We start from the raw sequence: 23793 nt of genomic DNA, 5'->3' as shown, positions 1-23793 counted from the left end.
TTGCCATACTTTATCATTTGGCTGCCAACTTGTGTGTACTGATGAGATCCCAGAACATGCTAGTGTGAATGCATGGAAAACAAATTTTAATTTTCTTTCAAGAATATGATACAGACTGACCAACACTATTACGCTAAATCAGCATTGAAAATTGACTTTACTTTTAATAGCCTTCTACAATACTGGAGCTTCTTAAAACGGAAGATTTTCTTTTAAATAGAAGTGTTATTTACCTGCTATTAAATTGTTTTCCAACAAAATCCGCCCAATTTGGCGGATAATCGCCCAATCTGGCAACACTGGAATGCGCAGAGCCAGCTGCCGCTTTTACTCGTAGCGCGCCACGAATACTACTAAATAGTACTACTGTACTACTGTAATTGTGTTGGTGGTTGACATTTATGTTGAGTGTGTTACTGCACTGTTTTGGTGAAGAACTACTCATCTGAGGTGCGCTGCTCCTGCGTGCAGAAATGCTTCCGCAAAAAAATTGCCGGCAAAGCGGTGGTGGAGGGGCCAGAGGGGTGGCCGAAGATTACTTTATGGTGGCCATGGCAACCACTGGCCACCCCCTGGCTCCGCCCCTGCCAAGAAGAAAGCAAAAATATCTTTTCACTAAGGAAAATGACAAAAATAGTAACGCACAGTAACTTGGATAAGTAACTTTAATCTGATTACTGGATTACTCGTTACTGAAAAATGTGGTCAGATTAGAGTAACGCGTTACTAAGTGACGCGTTACAGACCATCAGTGATAGGCAGCTGCCTCAGTAGAAAGGATTCTAATAAGTCATCTACTTAGTCAGGTTATTCGAACGTGCTACTTAGACAGCGATAACATCGGGTTTCGCTTACTAAGCTAACACAGTTAGCATCATGCCATTTAAACCAATGGGATGAGGTGGCACAACGCGCTAGCATGTCAAATAACTTCTCCCTCCGTGTACCGAAAACGGTTAAATTGACACTGACAAGTCTGTTCTTTGCTTCACATAATTTTTTTTGTGAGAAAAGTCTGCCGCACTGAATGCTGGGATTGCTTTCACCACTAAGGAAGCATCGGATGCTCCCTCGTTCTCCACTCAAAATACTGCTGAGATTTTAAGATATCTTACCAGTGAGGATTTTAAGGCATGTAGGATTTTGAGGGAGCACGCATAGGATGACGTAAAATGCCGTCTATGTAGAGAGCTCACTAGGTTTTCGAACACACCCTCTGTGTCACGCATGATGCGTGCTTCTTGATGCCTCGTCCCATATATTTTCTTTATGCATTTTCTCCCCTTTTTCTCCCTTTTTAGCGCGTCCAATTGCCCCATTGCGTCATGCTTCCTCTCCACCAATGCCGATCCCTTCTCTGATTGAGGAGAACGAAGCTAACCCACGCCCCCTCCGACACGTGGGCAGCATGCCGTATGCATCTTATCATCTACACTTTGACGAGTGCAGTGCAGCTTAGCTGCGTGTACGGAGGGACACACCCTGAGAGCACTCTTTTTCTCATCTCTGTGCAGGCGCCATCAATCAGCCAGCAGATCCCCATCCGGCTTAGTTCCGCCCATATGAACAACAGGCCAATCGTTGTTCATGTGGCCGCTCAGCCGGCAAGGCAGAGCTGAGATTCGATACGATGTATTCGAGATCCCAGCTCCGGCTCCAGCGTGTGTTTTTACCGCTGCGCCACCTGAGCGGCCCATTATTTGAACCTTTGACCTTAACTATGTTTGTCCTTGGATGCATAAGTGTTTATGGATTTATAAATGTATGGATTCTAACTGCCCACTGTAACTATACTCACCCTATATTATTCCTCATCATGTACCATGTGTGCCCATAATAATAGCATAGGATGACGTAAAATGCTGTCTATCTAGAGAGCTCACTAGGTTTTCGAACACACCCTCTGTGTCATGCATGATGCGTGTCTCTTGATGCCTCTTCCCAAACCAAAGCAAGTGAGTGGTCTGTTACACCCATCTTACATCAGCCAGGAAACACAGGAACATGTATCATTCTGTGTCCTGTCACAATTAGGCTCATCTGAAAGAACTATTCATCTGACAGTTACAGTAAATATGAAACAGAGCTGTAGGCTGGTGGAACGGTTTGGCTTTTAGGGCTCTGACCCAATTTTACCAAAAAAGAGAAAAAAAGGAAACAGATCGTGTGTGTGTGTGTGTGTGTGTGTGTTTGTTGCACTTTAAAAACCTGAGAGTCAAACAAGGTATGAGCCCAGAGCCCTGGGTGCCTTGTGTGGGTGTGTAGCAGAGAGTGCGTCGTCAAGGAGACAGGAATTATTAATATATTTAGCTGTTTTGTTTGCTCTCCTCCCCTTTATTTTTAGTCTGATAGTTGGCTCCGGGGCCTCTAATTGTCCAATCAGGCATAATGCGGGTGTACAGCAGCTTTAAAGCCTCTTACCAATAGCTGCTTATTACCTCCAGCTCAAGAATAAATGTATACATTTTCTGGAGTACTAGGCAACTGGTGTGTGTGTGTGTGTGTGTGTGTGTGTGTGTGGAGGGAAATCCAGTAAGCTTCATTGCTCTGGTTATGCTTGATCTAAAGTTGCAGGGCAGATTGTGAGGAAGTTGAGCTGTCTGTGTTTTTGACTTCAATACTACACTGTAATTTTTGTGATGCAGCAGAGGAGGTGGGACGTGACCCATCATTAAAAATGGGCCCCTGACAAGTTTACAGCTCCCCATTGTGCGGAAGTTTCTATTAACATTTCAGTTCTAAAGATCATCTTTGGTCCCTCACAAAAGTGCCGCAAAACAAACGTGTTTGTGCTCTTATTTGATGATTGCAATTTCACCAAGGCATTACTGTCCATTCCTGGAGAGCTCTTATTTCCCCTGCTTTTTAGGGTATTAGTACGCTTTGTCCGAGGATTGGAGGTTTGTCCCAGGACTCGTGGTACCCAAGAACAAAATTCAGTTTTCTTTTCACACAGATACATAAATGTAGTGACTATCAGGGCAGTAGTGCATCGGGTACAGTGGGTGCTGGACAACAACATTTCTGAGATCCTAAGTTTGATCTACTCACTGTACAAAGTTTTGCACGTTCTTGCTGTGTCTACATTGTTTTTTTCTTTGCACTCCTGGTTTTAGCTTCCCGAACAACATGAAAAGTTAAATAGGCTGCATTAGGTGTGAATAGGGAAATGAATGTGTGTGTGTGTGTCACATTATGATCAACTGGCATCTTGCTCATAGTGTGTTCCTGCCTTGTGCTCAGTGTTTCTGGATGGCACTGGACAGACTGTGACCTCAAACAGGATTAAGCAGTTAATAAAGATTTATAAGTATTAAAAAAAAAATTCTGAATATGTGTGGCTCCACTTACCATATAGAAGCACTTTGTAGTTCTACAATTACTGACTGTAGTCCATCTGTTTCTCTACATATCTTTTTAACCTGCTTTCACCCTGTTCTTCAATGGTCAGGACCACCACAGAGCAGGTATTATTTAGGTGGTGGATCATTCTCAGCACTGCAGTGACACTGACATGGTGGTGGTGTGTTAGTGTGTGTTGTGCTGGTATGAGTGGATCAGACACAGCATCGCTGCTGGAGTTTTAAAATACCGTGTCCACTCACTGTCCACTCTATTAGACACTCCTACCTAGTTGGTCCACCTTGTAGATGTAAAGTCAGAGACGATCACTCATCTACTGCTGCTGTTTGAGTTGGTCATCTTCTAGACCTTCATCAGTGGTCACAGGACGCTGCCCACAGGACACAGTTGGCTGGATATATTTTTGGTTTGTGGACTATTCTCAGTCCAGCAGTGACAGTAAGGTGTTTAAAAACTCCAGCAGCGCTGCTGTGTCTTATCCACTCATACCAGCACAACACACACTAACACACCACCACCATGTCAGTGTCACTGCAGTACTGAGAATGATCCACCACCTAAATAATACCTACTCTGTAGTGGTCCTATGGGGGTCCTGACCATTGAAGAACAGCATAAAAGGGAGCTAACAAAGCATGCAGAGAAACAGATGGACTACAGTCAGTAATTGTAGACCTACAAAGTGCTTCTATATGGTAAGTTGAGCTGATAAAATGAACAGTGAGTGTAGAAACAAGGAGGTGGTTTTAATGTGTAAATGCAAATGCAACAGGCCAGTTTGGCTCAGGACAGGATTTGACCAATGGGTTGGTGTACAAATAAAATACATTTTGTAACATTTATGTAATGCATGAAAGCATGATACTAATGATACTTTCTGTTCCACTCCCATTTAACTCTGTACTCTATGTGCTAAATGTGTGCTAAACAGATGCTGTTTGGACATCTGATAGAAACACACACAGCCTTCTGAGACAGGAACATGACTCAGGACCCCCCCCCCACACACACACACACACACACACAGACTGCTGCACAATGTGTAGAAATCTGCTCACTTGTGTTGCTATTCTGGTATTCTCAGTAGATTTCGTGGCATTAGGTTGAAGCAGATGATGATGATGTACTGGTGTGTGTGTGTGTGTGTGAGATGTTAAAAATGACAGCATTGTTTTAATCCTCAAAAGAACTAATTATCGTTGGTCTTACTGTCAGTCATTCTCATTTGATTCTCTCTCGATGGTTGCAGATGTATTTTTATAGCAAACACACTCATTTTTTCAACTTTTTTCCAGGGCGACACGGTGGCTAAGTGGGTAGCACTGTCGCCTCACAGCAAGAAGGTCCTGGGTTCGATCCCCAGGTGGGGCGGTCCGGGTCCTTTCTGTGTAGAGTTTGCATGTTCTTCCCGTGTCGTGTCCATGTGGGTTTCCTCCGGGTGCTTCGGTTTCCTCCCACAGTCCAAAGACGTGCAAGTGAGGTGAATTGTAGATACAGAATTGTCCATGACTGTGTCTGATATAACCTTGTGAACTGATGAATCTTGTGTAATGAGTAACTACCGTTCCTGTTCCTGAATGTAACCAAAGTGTAAAACATGACGTTAAAATCCTAACAAACAAACAAACAAACAACTATTTCCTCCTTGTTGGACAGTTATGTAAGAGATATTTCACAAGAGCTTTTTAATTATTACATTTATGATAAAGCATGAGCTTTTAATTCAGCATTATTTCAACATCTGTCTGAGAGTGTTTCAATGTGGAATACTGTCACATATCCAGCCTGTCTAGGCTCCTAGTTTGTTTAAGTGCCACGCCCCTCTCTCTGGAAGCACTCTCAGTCTCCAGTCAACACCCCTTTTTTGATTGGTCCCCTGCTAATCACCCACAGACATATAAGGATGCAGCTGTGGAGGAATCATTGGAGATTATTTCCTTTGATTAGCTCTGCCTGGGCTTTTGTCATGTCAGTTTGGTTCCAAACTCTGTTGGTTAGTTCATGCTTCTGTCTAGTGATGGCAAAATGAAGCCTCATGAACCAATGGGGCTTTCCAGTCCAAAGATTCGCCAAAAGGTTCATTACTCGAAGCCTCTTGAACTGTTCTCACTAGTGACACCTGCTGTTAAAAGAGAAATATGACAATCTACAGTAATCTGAGCCAGAGTATCTTTGAATGTCTATATAGGAAATCAACCATCTTTGCCACTCTGTATCAATGAATATAAAAGGTTGTTTGCTAGGAAATATTATTAGGTATTAAGTGATGATAAACACTTAAAATAAATACAACAATGATGACACTGACACTGAATGTAAATGTGCTTATTAAACTGGGAGTGCAAGAGTGCTTTATGAATAATGTGTTTATTGAACTTTGAGTGAAGGACAGTAAACTACGACAAAGAAGTATGGAGAGGGGACAAATTCAACTTATTGATTTTTATTTAAAAACATAACCTTTTTAACAGTGTTGGGGTTTAGGCGATTCCTTTTTTTGGATACAATCTCCCCAGCCTTAGAGAATTCCCTTTCACATGGCACTGAGGAGGCTGGAATGCATAAAAACGTTTGTGCCAACTTATATAAATGTGGATATATATATTTATGTTTGCTCCAGTACATGAGTGGATATTCTTGTCTGGGCAGGTTTACTTCAGATAAGTATCTGTCAACTTCAATGGTTGCATCAACTATTGCACTTGAACTCTGCCTGCTCTGTCCCACATTGGAGTCCAGCAAATGCCAAAGGTCACCTATAAGTGTACAAGGGTACAAAAACAGCAATCAGTGATTGATATTACATTATACACACACATACACACACACATATGCATATATATATGGAAAAGGGTTGTGAGTCTTTGATGACCATATTGACCAGGGCATCATCCACTATTTTCTTTCTGGAATCTGAAACAATATGTAATTGAAGTTATTACAAGGGCCAAACACATGATGTAGATAATTAAATAAAGATTATTTATTTATTATTTACTTTGACTGGTGTCTGGACCACTGGCAGCAGACTGTGCATGCTCATGTATTGCTCTGTAATGCCTTATCATGGAGGATGTGTTGTTGCTGTAAGTGAGCTCCTTATGACACAGCAAGCACCTTACCTGCATCATGACAGTAAAACACATTATGTATAGGTTATGGAGGATATTGTAATGATTACTTTCTGAATATACAATTTTCTGACAATACAATTATGACATACCTTGTTTTGAGCAAACAATTCAAATTGTTCCCAGACAGGAGAAGTCCTCCTCTTTCTGGGTGGCTCCATGGTGTCTATCTAGCCTACAACTAACCTACACTCTATATTAAAATAATATAGATGTATGTAGATAATATAGATGTACTGTATATAAATGATAATACAGATGTATATTAATAATAATATAGGTAATTAAGATATATAATACTATATATATATATATATATATATATATACAGTGTATCACAAAAGTGAGTACACCCCTCACATTTCTGCAGATATTTAAGTATATCTTTTCATGGGACAACACTGACAAAATGACACTTTGACACAATGAAAAGTAGTCTGTGTGCAGCTTATATAACAGTGTAAATTTATTCATTCCTCAAAATAACTCAATATACAGCCATTAATGTCTAAACCACCGGCAACAAAAGTGAGTACACCCCTTAGTGAAAGTTCCTGAAGTGTCAATATTTTGTGTGGCCACCATTATTTCCCAGAACTGCCTTAACTCTCCTGGGCATGGAGTTTACCAGAGCTTCACAGGTTGCCACTGGAATGCTTTTCCACTCCTCCATGACGACATCACGGAGCTGGCGGATATTCGAGACTTTGCGCTCCTCCACCTTCCGCTTGAGGATGCCCCAAAGATGTTCTATTGGGTTTAGGTCTGGAGACATGCTTGGCCAGTCCATCACCTTTACCCTCAGCCTCTTCAATAAAGCAGTGGTCATCTTAGAGGTGTGTTTGGGGTCATTATCATGCTGGAACACTGCCCTGCGACCAAGTTTCTGGAGGGAGGGGATCATGCTCTGCTTCAGTATTTCACAGTACATATTGGAGTTCATGTGTCCCTCAATGAAATGTAACTCCCCAACACCTGCTGCACTCATGCAGCCCCAGACCATGGCATTCCCACCACCATGCTTGACTGTAGGCATGACACACTTATCTTTGTACTCCTCACCTGATTGCCGCCACACATGCTTGAGACCATCTGAACCAAACAAATTAATCTTGGTCTCATCAGACCATAGGACATGGTTGCAGTAATCCATGTCCTTTGTTGACATGTCTTCAGCAAACTGTTAGCGGGCTTTCTTGTGTAGAGATTTCAGAAGAGGCTTCCTTCTGGGGTGACAGCCATGCAGACCAATTTGATGTAGTGTGCGGCGTATGGTCTGAGCACTGACAGGCTGACCCCCCACCTTTTCAATCTCTGCAGCAATGCTGACAGCACTCCTGCGCCTATCTTTCAAAGACAGCAGTTGGATGTGACGCTGAGCACGTGCACTCAGCTTCTTTGGACGACCAACGCGAGGTCTGTTCTGAGTGGACCCTGCTCTTTTAAAACGCTGGATGATCTTGGCCACTGTGCTGCAGCTCAGTTTCAGGGTGTTGGCAATCTTCTTGTAGCCTTGGCCATCTTCATGTAGCGCAACAATTCGTCTTTTAAGATCCTCAGAGAGTTCTTTGCCATGAGGTGCCATGTTGGAACTTTCAGTGACCAGTATGAGAGAGTGTGAGAGCTGTACTACTAAATTAAACACACCTGCTCCCTATGCACACCTGAGACCTAGTAACACTAACAAATCACATGACATTTTGGAGGGAAAATGACAAGCAGTGCTCAATTTGGACATTTAGGGGTGTAGTCTCTTAGGGGTGTACTCACTTTTGTTGCCGGTGGTTTAGACATTAATGGCTGTATATTGAGTTATTTTGAGGGAAGAATAAATTTACACTGTTATATAAGCTGCACACAGACTACTTTTCATTGTGTCAAAGTGTCATTTTGTCAGTGTTGTCCCATGAATAGATATACTTAAATATCTGCAGAAATGTGAGGGGTGTACTCACTTTTGTGATACACTGTATATATATATATATAAAACACTAAACTACTCAACTAACTAGTCTACTAAACCCTAACCTAATAATATAAATATTAGATATAATTATATTAATAACTGATAATATTACTATAATAATTATAACTGATATAATCTATAATGTTATTACTAAACTTTACAAACTAACTGTAACGCACACTCCAATCGCCTCGCAACCAGACCAAACAACGCCAAATCAAAACCCACAAAGTGCCTTGCAGTTTAAACTCTCTTTATGCGGTTGCGTGCCGCTACCGTAGCGGCACGAAAAATGAAACGATGACGTGTCCCACTGAATCCGAGGCCTCGTTTGTCATCAGTCACGTGATTTTTTACGTCACAATACACGCCTCGAACCGGGGCTTCATTTGACACGCCCCTTTTTGCTCGACACAGGCTCCGAAGCCTCGCTTCAAATGTCACATCACTACTTCTGTCTAGGCCATGCTCTCGTCTGTTAGGCCATGCTCTCGTCTGTTAGGCCATGCTCTCGTCTGTTAGGCCATGCTCTCGTCTGTTAGGCCATGCTCTCGTCTGTTAGGCCATGCTCTCGTCTGTTAGGCCATGCTCCCGTCTGTTAGGCCATGCTCTCGTCTGTTAGGCCATGCTCTCGTCTGTTAGGCCATGCTCTCGTCTGTTAGGCCATGCTCTCGTCTGTTAGTTCATGCTCCCGTCTGTTAGTTCATGCTCTTGTTAGGCCATGCTCTCGTCTGTTAGGCCATGCTCTCGTCTGTTAGGCCATGCTCCCGTCTGTTAGGCCATGCTCCCGTCTGTTAGGCCATGCTCCCGTCTGTTAGGCCATGCTCCCGTCTGTTAGGTCATGCTCTCGTCTGTTAGGTCATGCTCTCGTCTGTTAGGCCATGCTCTTGTTAGGCCATGCTCTCGTCTGTTAGGTCATGCTCTCGTCTGTTAGGTCATGCTCTCGTCTGTTAGTTCATGCTCTTGTTAGGCCATGCTCTCGTCTGTTAGGTCATGCTCTCGTCTGTTAGGTCATGCTCTCGTCTGTTAGTTCATGCTCTTGTTAGGCCATGCTCTCGTCTGTTAGGCCATGCTCTCGTCTGTTAGGCCATGCTCTCGTCTGTTAGGCCATGCTCTCGTCTGTTAGGCCATGCTCTCGTCTGTTAGGTCATGCTCTCGTCTGTTAGGCCATGCTCTTGTTAGGCCATGCTCTCGTCTGTTAGGTCATGCTCTCGTCTGTTAGGTCATGCTCTCGTCTGTTAGTTCATGCTCTTGTTAGGCCATGCTCTCGTCTGTTAGGCCATGCTCTCGTCTGTTAGGCCATGCTCTCGTCTGTTAGGCCATGCTCTCGTCTGTTAGGCCATGCTCTCGTCTGTTAGGCCATGCTCTCGTCTGTTAGGTCATGCTCTCGTCTGTTAGGCCATGCTCTCGTCTGTTAGGTCATGCTCTCGTCTGTTAGTTAATTTACATTTACATTTACATTTTCAGCATTTAGCAGACGCTCTTTTCCAGAGCGACTTACAGAAGTGCTTCCACAGTGAACATTTCATTCCTTAAGTTTAGATAGACAACAGTCGAAGAACACAACTCTGCTAAAACCTGTTAGAACCAAAGTGCCCTTTTTTTTTTTTTTTTTTTTTTTTTAAATGGAAAAGATTGGAATAAAATGTTAGTAAATAAGTACAAATCAGCCTAAGTGTTTAGTAAAAAGGTGTGTTTTTAATCGTTTTTTAAAGACAGCAAGAGACTCAGCTGTTCGGACAGACAGAGGAAGTTCGTTCCACAATTTGGGCGCTAGAACAGAGAACAGCCTTGATGCTTGTCTTCCTTTAGTCCTGGATGGAGGCTCAAGTCGAGCTAGACTAGAGGCTCGGAGGTTGCGTGGTACAGAGCGGGGTTTGATTAGACCCCGAAGGTAGCTTGGGGCTGGTCCATTTTTGGCTTTGTAGGCGAGCGTCAGTGTTTTAAACTGAATGCGTGCAGTTCATGCTCTCGTCTGTTAGGCCATGCTCTCGTCTGTTAGGCCATGCTCTCGTCTGTTAGGCCATGCTCTCGTCTGTTAGGCCATGCTCTCGTCTGTTAGGTCATGCTCTCGTCTGTTAGTTCATGCTCTTGTTAGGCCATGCTCTCGTCTGTTAGTTCATGCTCTTGTTAGGCCATGCTCTCGTCTGTTAGGCCATGCTCCCGTCTGTTAGGCCATGCTCCCGTCTGTTAGGCCATGCTCTCGTCTGTTAGGTCATGCTCTCGTCTGTTAGGCCATGCTCCCGTCTGTTAGGCCATGCTCCCGTCTGTTAGGCCATGCTCTCGTCTGTTAGGTCATGCTCTCGTCTGTTAGGTCATGCTCTCGTCTGTTAGGTCATGCTCTCGTCTGTTAGTTCATGCTCTTGTTAGGTCATGCTCTCGTCTGTTAGGCCATGCTCTCGTCTGTTAGGTCATGCTCTCGTCTGTTAGTTCATGCTCTTGTTAGGCCATGCTCTCGTCTGTTAGGTCATGCTCCCGTCTGTTAGGCCATGCTCCCGTCTGTTAGGTCATGCTCCCGTCTGTTAGGCCATGCTCTCGTCTGTTAGGCCATGCTCTCGTCTGTTAGGCCATGCTCCCGTCTGTTAGGCCATGCTCCCGTCTGTTAGGTCATGCTCTCGTCTGTTAGGCCATGCTCTCGTCTGTTAGGTCATGCTCTCGTCTGTTAGTTCATGCTCTTGTTAGGCCATGCTCTCGTCTGTTAGGTCATGCTCTCGTCTGTTAGGTCATGCTCTCGTCTGTTAGTTCATGCTCTTGTTAGGCCATGCTCTCGTCTGTTAGGTCATGCTCTCGTCTGTTAGGTCATGCTCTTGTTAGGCCATGCTCCCGTCTGTTAGGCCATGCTCTCGTCTGTTCATGCTCTTGTTAGGTCATGCTCTCGTCTGTTAGGTCATGCTCTTGTTAGGCCATGCTCTCGTCTGTTAGGTCATGCTCTCGTCTGTTAGGCCATGCTCTCGTCTGTTAGTTCATGCTCTTGTTAGGCCATGCTCTCGTCTGTTAGGTCATGCTCTCGTCTGTTAGGTCATGCTCTTGTTAGGCCATGCTCCCGTCTGTTAGGCCATGCTTTCGTCTGTTAGGCCATGCTCTCGTCTGTTAGTTCATGCTCTTGTTAGGCCATGCTCTCGTCTGTTAGGTCATGCTCTCGTCTGTTAGGTCATGCTCTCGTCTGTTAGTTCATGCTCTTGTTAGGCCATGCTCCCATCTGTTAGGCCATGCTCTCATCTGTTAGGCCATGCTCTCGTCTGTTAGGCCATGCTCTCGTTAGTTTATGCTTAGCTTTGTTCATTTGTGTTTAGCGTTAGCATTTAGTTTAGCTGTAGTTGGATCCGTTGTATGTTTAGATTAGCATTTAGCTTAGTTATTAGCATTAGCATTTAGTTTAGCATTTAGCTTAGTTTGTGTGTTTTGTTTAGCAGTTAGTGTAGCAGTTAGCTTAGCAGTTAGCATACGTTGTGTGTGTTTGTGTCTAGTCTTGTTCCAACCTATCTTGTGTAATCCCTGTCGTGTCTTTTGGTTATTATTAAACTCCTTGTTAACATCTATGCGTGTGTCCGCTCCCTTGTCTAGTCCTAGCCCTAAATTGTTAAAACTACATGGGTATAAAGGTGTCAATTAGCAAACCGAAGGCCATATAAATTTACCTTTAAAGGCAGTAATAAATACATAGTTTTTTGTTTCAAAAAGCATGTTTTGGTTGATGTGCTTTTCTAAATGATCTGTGCTTAATTGTATGTTTCAATAAAGACGGGTTTAGTATGTTTTGCTACAGTAGGATAAGAGCCACTAGAATAGGTGAGTGCAAGGCTTTAATGATGAACTGTCTTGTAAAATTGCCTCTGGACCCACTGTGAACTTGATCAGAGAAACAAGGAAGAAGGTACTAGAGATAAATATATGCCTACAAAAGCATTATAGAATATTGTGTAGAAATGTGATAAATATTGTACTCATTGTTTTATTAAAGAACAATCATGAATGTACACATTAATGTAGATGTTCTGCACTAGATTTTATTTAATAAAAGGTTTTGCAGTAAGAGCTACTGATTTGTTGGAAAGAAAACGACAAACTACTGATGACAAAAAAAAAAAAATTAATTAGTGTTATTTGAAGTTGTGAGAATATTTGTCCTAACCGTCTGCTCAGTAGATCTGCCAAGCTCAGATAGTGGGTGGGTGGAGAAGTGGGTAGTCTCACCATGGTTGTGTAATAGTTTTTTCAGATTGAGCTAAATTCCCAAGTTCGTACATCCATAAACATAAAGATGGAAAAGAATAAAATAAACATAGCATGATAAACTTAAAAGAGATTGGATAGTGGAAGGACAGAGAAAGTAAGAGAAATGCTCTGAAAAATACCATGGGTGTGTTCGAAAGCCTAGTGAGCTCTCTACATAGACGGCTTTTTACGTCATTCTACGTTTGCTCCCGAGAAGGAGGCTGCTCGAAATCCTAGATGCCTTAAAATGCTCACTAGTAAGGTATCTTAAAATTGAAACGGTATTTTGACAGAATAACAAGGGAGCATCCGATGCTGCCTTAACAATGAAGGCAATCCCAGCATTCAATGCGGCACGACTTTTCTCACAAAAAAAACAACAATCATTGATTCTTAAATTTGTATACAGGTTGTACAAGTGAATTTATTTGAAAGTTTGGGCTCGTCAGCGAATGTAACCATTTTCGGTACACAGAGGGAGATGTTAGTTGACATGCTAGTGCATTGTGCCACCTCATCCCATTGGTTTGAATGGCATGAGGCTAACTGTGTTAGCTTAGTAAGCGAAAACTGATGTTATCGCTGTCTAAGTAGTGCGTTCGAATAACCTGCCTTATAAGTCAATGACTTAGTAGAATTTTGAGAGTTCTGTGTCTTAAGGCTTACAAGTTCAATATCAAACACAGTCGTGGACAATTTTGTATCTCCAATTCACCTCACTTGCATGTCTTTGGACTGTGGGAGGAAACCCACACAGACACTGGGAGAACATGCAAACTCCACACAGAAAGGACATGGACCACCTGGGACTCGAACCCAGGACGTGCTGAGAGGCGACAGTGCTACCCACCAAGCCACCGTGCCTCCTCTTACATCAAATAACATAAATACTATTACTTCCCGGCATGGTGGCAAGTGGGTAGCGCTGTCGCCTCACAGCAAGCGGTCTGGGTCCATTTTGTGTGGAGTTTGCATGTTCTCCCAGTGTCTGTGTGGGTTTCTTCCGGGTGCTCCGGTTTCCTCCCACAGTCCAAAGACACACAAGTGAAGTGAATTGGAGACACTAAATTGTCCATGACTGTGTTCGATATAACCCTGTGAACTGATTAACTTTGTGTAATGAGTAACTACCGTTCCTGTCATGAATGTAACCAAAGTGGAAAACATGACATTAAAATCCTAATAAACAAACAAACTATTACTTCCTGTCTGTAGCAGTCTTGCTTAAGTGTGTTCTCAGCTCCTGTTTTAAAGGAAAGCATTCTCTGTAGAGGCCAGAAACAATCTAGTCTTTCCTTATTTAAATTTAAGTATTGTTAAAAGAGCAGATGAAAGTCACCAGTTCAGCCTTTATGTAATTCATAGAATAATGTGTTTGGCCTTAGTCTGCAGGCTTATGTTTTATAATGTAGTGGGCTAAGGGGTTAGTTTCTGCTAATCTATTTAAAGAGGATATGTGTATTACTGTTGTATATAATATAATCAGTCCACAGTTTATTACTTACTCACACATTATGGTAAAATCTTGTTTTTATTACCCCACTAGCATTTTGGTTAAATGCATCATGCCTGTTTATAATGCCTGCTATGTTGTGTGTTGTAAAAATGCATTTATGTTGATTATGCCAGATTTGAACTGGTTTCTTTTTCTTTTACATAATTTCATTACATTAAATTACAGCCTGATTGGCTCTACACCGATCAGGCATAACATAATAATCATTTTTAATATTGTGTTGGACCCCCTTTTGCTGCCCAATACGCAACAAACTGTGATGCACTGTGCATTCTGACACCTTTCTATCAGAACCAGCATTAACTTCTTCAGCAATTTGAGCTACAGTAGCTCGTCTGTTGGATCGGACCACACGGGACAGCCTTCTCTCCCCACATGCATCAGTGAGCCTTGGCTGCCCATGACCCTGTCGCCGGTTTACCACTGTTCCTTCCTTGGACCAGTTTTGATAGATACTGACCACTGCAGACCGGGAACACCCCACAAGAGCTGCAGTTTTGGAGATGCTCTGACCCAGTTGTCTAGCCATCACAATTTGGTCCTTGTCAAACTCACTCAAATCCTTACGCTTGTCCATTTTTCCTGCTTCTAACACATCAAGTTTGAGGATAAAATGTTCACTTGTGTACTAATATATCCCACCCACTAACAGGTGCCGTGATGAAGAGATAATCAGTGTTATTCACTACACCCGTCAGTGGTCATAATGTTATGCCTAGTCGGTGTATATCTTACGTAGTGCACTATGTAAGCTATATTAAGCCATTTAGGATTCACCCAGATGGTAAAGTAATGTCAGAGTACAGTACTTGTTTTCTGCCTGAATTACAGTTCAGAAATATGTGTCCTAAACTAAAACTACACAATTTGGCCAACATTCTGTGGATCACCGGAGCTTGTTAGACATCCCATTTGCAAACCGTAAATCGATAAATCGATATTTTGCATCAGGTTACAAAAGAAGAACAAAGGAAGAACTGTGCTTATTTTCTTATAATAACTGTGCTATTGTTGACAGGAAATGCTATAAGATACTGACTGCACCGCTGTTATTTAATTAACATGTTCAGTGATGGGGCGCTCAGGCAGCACAGCGGTAAATTACACTAATCCATTACTGTTAGGATCCAGGACTCGAATCCCCAGCTGTGCTACCGGCCCATTGAGTGTCTCCACACAGACATGATTGCCTGTGTCATGGGTTGGCGTCCTGTCCAAGGTGTGTTACTGCATTGTGCCCAGTAATTCCTGGGGAAGCCGGACCCACCGCCACCCTGAAAGCTGTGGTTAAATATGAAAGTAAAATAAAGTGTTTAGTTGTTCAACTACTTGTCAATAGTTCAACACTTGATGTTTAATGCTGTTAACATTACTACCATTTTTACTAAGAAAACAGAGGTTTTGATGACAGCTGAGCAGAATAATAATAAACTTACATTTACATCGACCAGGCATAACATTATGACCACTGACAGGTGAAGTGAATAACACTGATTATCTCTTTATCACAGCACCTGTTAGTGGGTGGGATATATTAGGCAGCAAGTGAACATTTTGTCCTCAAAGTTGATGAGTTAGAAGCAGGAAAAATGGGCGATCGTAAGGATTTAAGTGAGTTTGACAAGGGCCAAATTGTGATGGCTAGATGACTTGGTCAGAGCTTCTCCAAAACTGCAGCTCTTGTGGGGTGTTCCCGGTCTGCAGTGGTCAGTATCTATCAAAACTGGTCCAAGGAAGGAACAGTGGTAAACCGGCGACAGGGTCATGGGCATCCAAGGCTCACTGATGCATGTGGGGAGAGAAGGCTGTCCCGTGTGGTCCGATCCAACAGACGAGCTACTGTAGCTCAAACTGCTGAAGAAGTTAATGCTGGTTCTGATAGAAAGGTGTCACAATACACAGTGCATCACAGTTTGTTGTGTATGGGGCAGCAAAAGGGGGACCAACACAATATTACGAAGGTGGTCATAATGTTATACATCTATAACAGCCAACAGTTAGTGAACTAGGTTAACACTTGCAAAGATTAATTTGTGGAACTGCATTACACACTCTTTTTCATGTTTTAATAAATAAATGATCATGTTCAGTTGGGCCTGAGCCAGGTTCGACCATTATGCTATTTTAGCCACTCTTAATAACTCAGGGTGCGGCAAAGTGGCTTGGTGGGTAGCACTGTTGCCTCACAGCAAGAAGATCCTCGGTTGGATTCCCAGGTGTAGTAGTTCGGGTCCTTTCTGTGTGGAGTTTGCATGTTCTGTGTGGAGTTTGCGTATTTGTGTGGGTTTCCTCCGGGAGCTCCAGTTTCCTCCCACAGTCCAAAAACATGCAAGTGAGGTGAATTGGAGATACAAAATTGTCCGTGGTGGTGTGTTAATGTGTGTTGTGCTGGTATGAGTGGATCAGACACAGCAATGCTGATGGAGTTTTTAAACACCTCACTGTAACTGCTGGACTGAGAATAGTCCACCAACCAAAAATATCCAGCCAACAGCGCCCCGTGGGCAGCGTCCTGTGACCACTGATGAAGGTCTAGAAGATGACCGACTCAAACAGCAGCAATAAATAAGCGATTATCTCTGACTTTACATCTACAAGGTGGACCAGCTAGGTAGGAGTGTCTAATAGAGTGGACAGTGAGTGGACACGGTAATTAAAAACTCCAGCAGCGCTGCTGTGTCTGGTCCACTCATACCAGCACAACACACACTAACACACCACCACCATGTCAGTGTCACTGCAGTGCTGAGAATGATCCACCACCTAAATAATACCTGCTCTGTGGTGGTCCTTTGGGGGTCCTGACCATTGAAGAACAGGGTGAAGGGGGGCTAAAAAAGTATGCAGAGAAACAGATGGACTACAGTCAGTAATTGTAGACTACAAAGTGCTTTTATATGGTAAGTGGAGCTGATAAAATGGACAGTGTGTGTAGAAACAAGTAGGTGGCTTTAATGTTATGGCTGATCAGTGTATGGTGCAGCAATAATGGGTTTTTTATGTACCTCTCCTCTCTTTGGCAAATGATTCAGGTGTACAGACTGCTGCACTGCTGGTGGTTTCCTGTCTGCAGGGAGATTCTGAACATACCCGAAAAAGAACAGACAGCCTGAGTTATCACAAACACGTTTCAGAACAATGTCTAACTAGCACCTATTAAGCGGACAGATTGTACTTATTGTAGGGGACAGCATGTCAAGCCTTCATTTTAACCTGGAGTAAAACTGTACAACAGCGTACTACACAGACACACTCACACAAAGTCACAAACCGACATTTTATTACATTAGGTTTAACCTGCCCAGTGTTTCCTGCTGCATACTAATGGTGTTCTGCTACTGGCCTGAGGAAACTGTAAAATACAGGATATAAACTGTGTTTTCAGCAAATAAATGGACATTCAGAAACATCTCAGATAAAATGCCCTTTATGCTGATAGATTATTCTTCCTGGAGTTTCCGACTGTGTAGCACTGAAGTTACAGGGTGTAATTCTTCACTGTGATGTAGAATAGCGAGCTCAGAGAATGGCAAAGGTAAGCGAAATAAATCCACTCAGGGCCAGGCTGGCTGATTGAAATGTTCCTGCTATTGGCAGGCTTAAAAATATACGTCAGCTTCTTTCCAGTCCAGGTTCTTTGGTGTCAGTTTATAAATGGACACCAATAAATCCAAAAAAGTGTATGTGTGTTGGGGAGACTTTGGGATATACGACCCCAAATCAGAAAAGGTTGGGACGGCATGGAAAATGCAAATAATAAAAAAACACAGAGTTTGTTACATTTACTTTTATTTGATTGCAGACAGGATGAACCTGAGATATTTCATGTTTTGTCGGCTCAACTTGATTTTAAGTATTATTGAACATCCATTCCTGCATTTCAGGTCTGCAACACATTACAAGAAAAGTTGGGATAGTAAAGCATTTACCACTTTGTAATGTTGCCATTCCTTTTCACCACACTTAAAAGACGTTTTGGCACCGAGGAGACCAAGTGATTTAGTGTTTCAGCTTTTATTTTGTCTCATTCTTTCTGCAAACACGTCTTAAGATGTGCAACAGTACGGGGTCGTCGTTGTCACATTTTTCCTTTCAGAATTCTCTATTAGGGACAGGTCAGGACTGCAGGCAGGCCAGTCCAGTACCCGTACCCTCTTCTTCTGCAGCCATGCCTTTGTAATGTGTGCAGCATGTGGTTTTGCATTGTCTTGTTGAAAAATACATGGACGTCACTGGAAAAGACGACGTCTTGAAGGCAGCACATGTTGCTCTAAGATCTCAATGTACTTTTCTGCATTAATGCTGCCATCACAGAAGTGTAAATGACCTTTGCCAAGGGCACAGACACGCCCCCATACCATGACAGACCCTGGCTTTTGGACTTGTTGCTAATAACAGTCTCGTCTTTGGTCCAGAAAACACAGGGTCCATTTTTTCAAAAAAAAAAACGGGAATGCTGATTCAGCTGACCACAATACACGTTTCCACTGTGTGATGGTCCATCCTAGATGCCTCCGAACCCCGAGAAGTCGACGCTGCTTCTGGACATGGTTAACATAAGGCTTCTTTGTTCAGCTTAAGCTTGCACCCTTGGCCTTTACGCACTGAAATTCCTCCCGATTCCTTAAATGGTTTAATGGTATTATGCACTGTAGAGGAAGAAATATGCAAATCCCTTTCAATCTTTCTTTGAGGTTCATTGTTTTTAAACATTTCAATCATTTTCTAACACATTTGTTGACAATCTGGAGATCCTCTGATCATCTTTGCTCATCAAAGACTCAGCCTTTCCTGGATGCTGCTTTTGTACCAAACCATGATTACAATCACCTGTTTGAAGTCACATAATTATTTAGTTTTTTTCACCTCATTACTAGCCCTAAATTGCCCCCGTCCCAACTTTTTTTAGAATGTGTTGCAGGCCTGAAATGCAGAAATAGAGGTATATTAATAAATGAAATGAAGTTGAGCAGATAAAACATGAAATATCTAAGGTTCAAACTGTCTGCAATCAAATAAAAGTCAAAGTAAATGTAAAAAAAAACGCTGCATTTTTGTTTTATTTGCATTTTCCACACTGTCCCAACTTTTTCTTATTTGGGGTTGTAGAAAGCATTTACACATTAGGGAACCCAGAAAGATTTACTATTGAAAACCAATTTTGCCTAGAGACGAACTGTTTAATGTAGCTTGATGTCAAACAACTGTTATTTCATTTTCATTACTTACTTGATCCTGGTCATCTTGTCATCCTGAGCAATGTGCCAATCCATTGCCAGACTTTAACCACCCAATCATGTTTGTGTAGATGCACTCCGGCCTATAGCATTGCTAAGATTCAATCCCGGATCTCAGCTGTGATGGGCTAGTGTAATACACACCCTGATCACTTTAAAGCAGCTGTATTTTATAAAAAGGCCAGGATCATTTTACTAGAGGCAGGCATCAGCCAACCTAATTTTTGTGATGTCTGCTGTTCTTAATGTGTTCTTTTTTTAAACAATAGAGCCCCGATTTTAGAAGATACAAGATACAGCTATTTTTAAATATGGTGTCTAAGTGAATGTCATCCATCCTTTTAAATAAAGGTGTTATTGTAAGAATGCAGAGCTACTTTTAAATTAATCTTTTATTTAAAATCTAATTTTTTCTGTCCATCACCTCTTAGTAAAGCATAATACCTACATCGGATTCAGAAAGTATTAAGGCCCCTTGACGCCTTGGAACACTTTTTGTGTTAGGGATTTGATTGTGAATTAATATAATTACCAATTACTGCTGCAAGTCTTCTTGGATACATCTCTTTGCACACTTGGATTTAGGCAGCTTATTCTATTACTATAGCAGATCCTCTCGAGCTCCATCAGATTGGATGGTAAGGGTCTGTAAATTGCCATCTTCAAGTCTCTCCATAGATGTTTGATGGAGTTCAAGTCTGGCTTTGGCTGGGCCACTTAAAGATATTCAGAGACTTGCCCTGAAGCCACTCCAGTGTTGTTTTAGCTGTATGCTTTGGCTCATTTTGTGTTTTTTGCCCAAGTATTTAAGAATTTTCCTGTATTAGACTGCAGTAATTCATCCCTCAATTATTACCTAATGTTTTTGTTCCTGTTTCACGCAGTCCTACTTAATTTATAAATAGTAAATACCCCAAATACCCCAATAGTTCAAACCCCGCCACCACCAAGTTGCCACTGTTGGGTCCCTGAGGAAGACCCTTAACCCTCAATTGCTCATTGTGTAAGTCGCTTTGGATAAAAGCGTCTGCTAAATGCTGAAAATGTAAATACTAGAGATGCATGAGTATCGATACTGGTATCGGGTATTTGCCCGATACCACGCTCATTAACTTCTACTCGTACTCGCAAACGAGGCTCCGATACTAAACATCCGATACCGTGTGCCTAGTGCACGTTGCTGCGTTATGCCTAGTTCACACTACACGATTTTTGCCCTGATTTTCGCTCGGCGGCTGGTCGGCGCTAGATTTGCCAGCTCGGGAGCAACTCGGCGTTCGCTCGGCGATCAAAACTCGGCTCTTGATCGCTAAGTGTGAACTATCCAACAACTCGATCCGACTGGCTTGCCGAGCGCTTGGCGACCAGATCGAGTTTTCTAGCATGTCAGATATCTGATCCAATAGGTATTGGTATCGGTATCGGCATGTACAAAAATACATGTACTTGTACTTGTACTCGGTTGGGAAAAAATGGTATTGATGCATCCCTAGTAAATACTGTAGAAAATGTTATTCTGACCACTATTTATTGACACATTGATTTGATTTGAAATGTGCCCCTTTCTTTTCTTTTTTTCTGTTGGGATTATAACAAAACACACTCTCTATAGGAATGCGTCTTTTGCACTATTAGATTGCAAGGGTAGTTAGGAATAACAAGCTTAGAAATAACAAATAGCAAATAATATTCCATAGCCGTTTATACTGCATTAAAATGATCTATGGAAAATTCTAATGTGTCTAACATACTATAACTGTGTAAATGTAAATAGCTTCTGATCCATCAAAACAGAATTCAACAGTGAAACTGTGGCAAGTTCTTCGAGATGCAGGCAGTAACCTAGACATTCTTTTAGACTGATCTATGAAAAATTCTAACGTGTGTAACATGTGGGTGGGTACATGTTACCACCCTCTGATCCATCACAATAGAGAATTCAACAGTGAAAAGTAGTATAAACAAACATACACAAGTATGTTGAAGTAGTTTATGTTAAATAATTCAAAATTATTTTAAAGGTCTAAAATGGCCTGTTTAAAAAAATGAAATGACCTGACTCATATTTACTAGCAGAGTCATCAGACAAGCTGCACTTTCCTGTGACGTTTATCACGTCCTGTATTCCATTTTTAGACAGTAGCTTTGTCATCAGGAAGCTTTTACTAAAGAAGTCAATTCCTTTTTCCAGAAGATAATTCTATATATAAGTATACTGTCTGAGAGAGCTTGGTATCGCTCTCACTCACTCACAGTGTCATCTTCTGCAAATCAAGTCCTCACAAAAATGCAGAGGTGCGCTTAAGGAATTGCAATTCAAATATAATTTTGTCTGTATTTTTTACCTGAAGAGGTGAATAATAAATTATCTTTTATTTATTCATTCATTCGTCTGGTTTACCACTGCTTTGTCCTGGTCAGGGTCACAGTGGGTCTAATTTATTGGGTGATGGAAACACCTACTGGTCCATCACAGGGCACACACACACACACACGGGGCAATATCTAGTGGCTCCAGTTGGCTTGGCTGCATGTGCCTATCTTTCTGGACTTCTGTGGACTTTGTGGAGTTCTGTCCAGAAGTCCAGAAAGATAGGACTCTGGCTGTCCAGTTGGGGAATCGAACCCAGAACCATTTTGCTGTGAGGTGACAGCACGACCCACAGCACCCATTATTTCTTATTAAAAGTAAAAAAAAAAAAAAAAAACATTCAATATGTGGCAAATGTATGTGGACACTTTCTAATTATTGATTTCAGGTGTTTTATTCACACTTAAATGTTTGGCAACATCATGGCAAAATTATTGGATATATTTATATTTACAATATGGCTGCCAATACCATCATGGATCCCACTCTAGTTGGTATCAGAGATATTACTTATTACATATATTACTTCTGTCTGACCAGATATAGAAATTGTATCAGCTGACTCATCAGAACTTTATATTCATTGCTCAGTTTACTTACACCTAGTTATACATCTTCACACACTGGTCTTTGATAGAAAAGGTTGGTAAATAGCCTTGCTTTTTGTCAAGCTCACATTGTAGAGTTTTTGTTGGGATTGATACTTTGAGCATACAACTAATATTCATTTCATTTTTATCCACCATCTTATGTTGAGAAACAGAGGAAAACACTGGGTGCAGGGGAGAATACCAATCCATTGCTGGTCTTCAGCCATCCCATCTCAGATGAAGCCTGAGAGATCAACCTGAATCTCAGTGGTATTGGGCTAGCATATCTATATATATATATATATATATAGGTATGTTTTGACAAGTTTGCTATGGCTGGCCATGAGTCCTGACCTCAAGCTTAGTACACAATTTTGGGATGAATTGACACGTCAGTTGTGAGCCAGGTCCTGACATGGAGACCATGTCCAAAATCTTTCTGAAAGTCTTCACAGCTGTTATAGCCACAGATTTGAAGGAAGTTTAATATTAATGTTGGTTTTGGAGTACGAGATAGTGGTAGTTCAGTGATTAAGGTACTGGATTGGACTAGTGATCAGAATTTTGCTGGTTTTAGCCCCACCACTGCCAAGAGAAAGACCCCTGTATCAGTCATAATTGTAAGTCGCCTTGGATAAAAGTGTCTGGTAAATGTAAATGTGTAGAATGTCATGGTCACATGTCCACATATTTTTGGCAAGTAAATCTTATCAAAACAATAGGGTTAAGCCAGTGCTTCAAATCCCCAGTGAACTGACATTTTAGATTTCAGCATCAGAGTCTGTATCATTCGTAATATTTAGAATAAAGGCATTGTGAAATATGGCTGGTTTTCCCGAAAGCACAGAGCTAAAACACAGAGCAATCAAACGCCTCGATTATAGACACAACAGCCAAGCCTCTACAGTAACTAAAATACACACAATTCAGGGAAAGCCTTTATGCAGGCATTAATTTGGAATTGAGCAGTTTATTAAACATAATTTTAACTGTAAATATACACTAACAAGGCATAATATTATGACCACCTTCCTAATATTGTGTTGCTCCCCCTTTTGCTGCCAAAACAGCCCTGCAACTGTGATGCACTGTGTATTCTGACACCTTTCTATCAGAACCAGCATTAACTTCTTCAGCAGTTTGGGCTACAGTAGCTCGTCTGTTGGATTGAACCACACGAGCCAGCCTTCGCTTCCCACGTGCATCAATGAGCCTTGGCCGCCCATGAACCTGTCGCCGGTTTAACACTGTTCCTTCCTTGGACCACTTTTGATAGATACTGACCACTGCAGACCGGGAACACCCCACAAGAGCTGCAGTTTAAGAGATGCTCTGATTCAGTTGTCTAGCCATCACAATTTGGCCCTTGTCAAACTCAAATCCTTACGCTTGCCCATTTTTCCT

Source organism: Trichomycterus rosablanca, chromosome 6 (genome assembly GCF_030014385.1).
Source record: "Trichomycterus rosablanca isolate fTriRos1 chromosome 6, fTriRos1.hap1, whole genome shotgun sequence".
Taxonomy (NCBI): Eukaryota; Metazoa; Chordata; class Actinopteri; order Siluriformes; family Trichomycteridae; genus Trichomycterus; species Trichomycterus rosablanca.
Note: the sequence above shows the minus strand (reverse complement) of the source record.